This window comes from Myotis davidii, unplaced genomic scaffold (assembly GCF_000327345.1).
Source record: "Myotis davidii unplaced genomic scaffold, ASM32734v1 scaffold57, whole genome shotgun sequence".
Taxonomy (NCBI): Eukaryota; Metazoa; Chordata; class Mammalia; order Chiroptera; family Vespertilionidae; genus Myotis; species Myotis davidii.
Window position 1 is genome coordinate 569,938 of NW_006289718.1, and position 4,293 is coordinate 574,230.

Consider the following 4,293-nt stretch of genomic DNA (forward strand, 5'->3'; position numbering starts at 1 on the left):
CTTCCTCACCAAGAGCAGGTGTGGAAGATGCTGAGCTGGGGCCCCGGGTGTTTACTCAGGCAGGCTGAATCAGGCCCTCAGAGGGGGAGGAAATGAGGGGTGGAAATGTGGAAGGGAGCACAGGAAAATCTGGTCCAGATCTCCTTAGCTCTCCTCACACCATACAAATTCAGGGAGTGAATAGATAGCAATATATTTTTGAGTTGGGCTCAAATCCTTTCCTTTCCAAACTCAGAAAATCAGGAATCAAATAGATTCAGATATCATAATATCCTTCCCTATCTAAATTCATTTTCCAAATGCAAAAAATTAAATGGATTAGGATCCTGAGAGATATTTCATTTATTGATGAGAGAGAGAGAGAGAGAGAGAGAGAGAGATTTGTTGTTCCACTTAGTTATGCATTCATTGGTTGATTCTTGTATGTGCCCTGACCAGGATCGTACCTGCGACCTTGGTGTTATCAGGATGATGTTCTAACCAACTGAGCTATCTGGCCAGGGCAATGAGGGATATTTATACTCTATATTTTAGGAGGAAAAAATACATTGAGATGTAAGATACTAAAATTTTCTATTTGATAATGTGTCGGTATTTTATAAAAATATAATTATTAAGCTTATAGAATTAATACATTTATTACTTAAGAGTCACGTTTATTGAAATATTGCATCTTTTAGGTTGCTTATATGTTTTGTTCCATAAAACCAGAATGATGACAACGTGATTTATAACTGTCATTGTTTTCATGACCACATTTAACCACTATAGGACCAAGTTGAATTTCCTCAAGCTGGTGTTCAAAACCCTCAATAATATTACCCACATTTTCCTTCCCAGCTAAACAGACTTACTACCTGCCCACATATGCCTGTTCCTTTCTTGCCTTTGCTATCACAGTTCTCCATACTAGAAACTCATCTTTCCTCTCCTTTGCCTTCCAAATATAATCCCTTCTTTACAGAGAAAAAATTGCTTTTTTTCTACTGTAATTCTCAGAATGTATGCCACAGACTTTAACACTGTAGAATATACTCTATTTGTTTTCTGAAGCTGCATGTGCACAAGCCTCATTCATTATCAAAAATCCTAAGCTACTTACAGATGAGGACTGGGCCATTTTTCTTTTCTTTTTAAATTCTTTATTCAGGGTCAGGCCAGTAGCAGACTTTCAATAATATCTCAGAATCACAGCTAAATTTTCCACTTGTTCAAAGGCTACATTTGACTTAGAAGTGCACCAGGAGCAAATGTGAACCAGAGATAGTAAAACCCTGCGAAATGCAATTTCCTGTTTTGTGTGATGCGGGAGCTGAATATTTCTACCATATCTCCTAGGAAATAGAGAATGAATCAAAGGTGAAAGCTGTAAAAAAAGCCAAACTGAATGGCTGCTAATGCCACAAAAATAAAGGGCAGGTTTTTCTAACTGTAGACCCTCTCCTCCCACCCCCTCCGCCACACACACAGACAAGTCGCAGAGTCAGACCAACCTTTCCATGCAGAGCTCCAGGTGAGGCCACAGCGTGCCTGCACCTGCACAGGTGTAGCCTCTCATTCCACCCTCTGCTTCTCTTGACCTTTCAACCCTCTGCAGGTGGGAGGCTGACTGAAGGGGCTCTCAGAGCAGGCAAGGCACAGGGCGGAAGCGGAGCAGAGTTTGCCATCCCAAACGATGCCTTTCAGGGGATTATTTTAGGCTGGTTATTTTAAGCAACAAGACTCAGAAGGAACCTTTGACCTTCCCGCCTACCTGCCGAAAATAATTTAGATGGAGGACCCGCTCCAGGAAGGCAGCTACTTTGTAGATAATGAGTGTAATGTGAACGAGGTGTGACAGGCAGGAAGCCCCCCGCAGGGCCTCTGATCAAGGTCCTCTCTGGGTCCCATTGTTAGGGATGGCCCAGCAAACATTTGTTTACCAAACATTTGCTTTTCCATCTCTACTCGAATTGCCTTTCTTCCCTTTGATGTCCCAAACCACAACCCCCTCCTACCCTCTCTCCTTAGCTCATGTGGCATATAAGCCTCAGTCGCCCAGTTTGTCCCATATTCTCAGAACCCCCCAAAGGAAGGGAGAGACTGAAAGGAGAGCGATAAGCTAGGTATGTGGTGCAATGGAATGCCACCAGGTATGTATTTAACTCAACAAATTCCATTTCTGTGCTAGAAGCTGCAGGAGCGGGCGGAGCAAGAGCCAGTGTGAGAGGAAAAGCCCCGGGTGCCCCTCCCCTTGTTGTTGTCCCGTGACCTCAGCCACGCTCTTGAAGACAGTCCTTCCCTTAAGCGCTGGTTAACACTCTTCATGCCTTGCCTTTTGTTCGTTGCTGGGACCCTGACCCAGACAAAGGTGAGGGTAATTGGGACCGTATGTGACAATGGCATCCAATGCATTTAGAGGAAAATATTACCCCCAAACTTGAAGGTAGTATTTTTAGTTAGAGCAGTGGTTCTCAACCTTCCTAATGCCGCGGCCCTTTAATACAGTTCCTCATGTTGTGGTGACCCCCAATTTCATTGTTACAAATTGAACATAATTAAAGCATAGTGATTAATCACAAAAACAATATGTAATTATATATGTGTTTTCTGATGGACTTAGGCGACCCCTATGAAAGGGTGGTTCGACCCCCAAAGGGGTCGCGACCCACAGGTTGAGAACCGCGGAGTTAGAGCCGGTGCATTTGCACCGTAGACTTGGTGAGCACCGGCTTTTATCAGTAGGACAGGAAAGCCCATCCTGCCCCACCTTGGTGACTGATTACTGCCAGCGTCCAGAAAGCTGCTGTGCCACCTGTGTTTGTGTGTGTGGCGGAGGGAGGGAGGGTGGTGTGATGCACATTCTTCCAGGTTTGTGGGTTCCCTGCTCAGACCCAGGACTCTTCGTACAGAGTTCTGGTTGCTGCATATGTGTTTACTGCCTAGGATTCCAGACTAAACAAACTCTCCCTCCCACAGAGCACCGAGGTTACTATCGGTGGGGAGAGGTTCACACCTGTCGCTCATGGGAGTGGGCTTCTATGATACCCTGACTCGCACAGGAGGATGAGGTGTTGGAGAAAGCTTTATTTCTGTGGAATCAGAACCTTGGAGTTTCCAAGGTCCCATTTCCCTTTGTTGCCTTCAATGGGGCTAGATCAGCCATCAGCCGTGGGCAAACTACGGCCCGCACCGTTTCAAATGAATAAAACCAAAAAAAAAAAAAAAAAAAAAAGACCGTACCCTTTTATGTAATGATGTTTACTTTGAATTTATATTAGTTCACACAAACACTCCACCCATGCTTTTGTTCCGGCCCTCCGGTCCAGTTTAAGAACCCATTGTGGCCCTCGAGTCAAAAAGTTTGCCCACCCCTGGGCTAGATCAAAGCCAGTGTCAAGAATTTTCTCTCCACATTAAAGCAGCGTCCAGTCCAGTGTCACACTAGCTTTGTTTGTGTTCCCTGCTGCAGTCCATGAACCCATTGTATGTGGGGTCTGCAGGGTCATATGACTTGAAGCGAACACAGATAAATGCAAGGAATCCAAGAGAGAGCTCCTTTGTTTGGGGGATTATGTATCCCCAAATTTTCATGGGCTTGCAGTAGCCCTGCCTATTCTGGCCAATGACCTCTGTCCCCAGGTTTGACTGACAGGCACCTTCCCTAGTCACCCCAAATTCACTGCACATGTGTCTATCTCCCCTTTGTTGGAACCCTTTCCCCAGTGATCTGCAGGGAATGGGCTGGTGAAGTTGCCCAAATGGCCATGCTTATCACGTCTGACCTACACTTTGCTCCTTTCCTGTTATTAAGAACTAGCTAATTACAATGGTACCAAGGTTACAGTGCACGTGTGCATACATCAAAAGGGTGTATGCCAATTTTTAACAGTGGAGACCCCTGGTAGATGGACCTTTTTCTTTCTACTTTGTATATTTCCATCTTTGAAAGGAGTATTTAGGGGTGAAATAGGCAGGTTTAGGAAATTTTAGGAATTAAGGGGTCCCATGGAAAAAGCACAGGCTACAGAGCTGCAAAGGGTACATTTCCATAAGATAAGGGAGCCAGAGCTGCAGAAAGGCACATATTTAAATAAAGGGAAGGAAGCCCCTCATTCAGAGAGGGAAGAAGAAAGCCCAGAGGGAATAGAGAAAGAATAAGGGAGAAGATGGAGGGAGCCTTACGTACTGCACGTGAGGTTTGAGCTCTAGAGTTGCTTTGGTAACCAATCTAAGGGTGATGGTGACCAACCAGAGCGGGATATCAAGGCACAAAGATCTTCAGCCTTTATTAGCTAAAGGGAAAGGGGCTCC

The 4,293-nt window shown here is 44.9% G+C and overlaps 1 long non-coding RNA gene across 1 annotated transcript; it reads left to right on the forward strand.

Moving 5' to 3' along the window:
* Window positions 1–673: 673 nt before the first annotated feature.
* LOC107182868 lies at window positions 674–3,159 on the forward strand. The gene is made up of 3 exons (XR_001513625.1): window positions 674–1,513; window positions 2,171–2,350; window positions 2,959–3,159. It is a non-coding gene; the product is annotated as an uncharacterized LOC107182868 (long non-coding RNA).
* The last annotated feature ends 1,134 nt before the right edge of the window (window positions 3,160–4,293 follow it).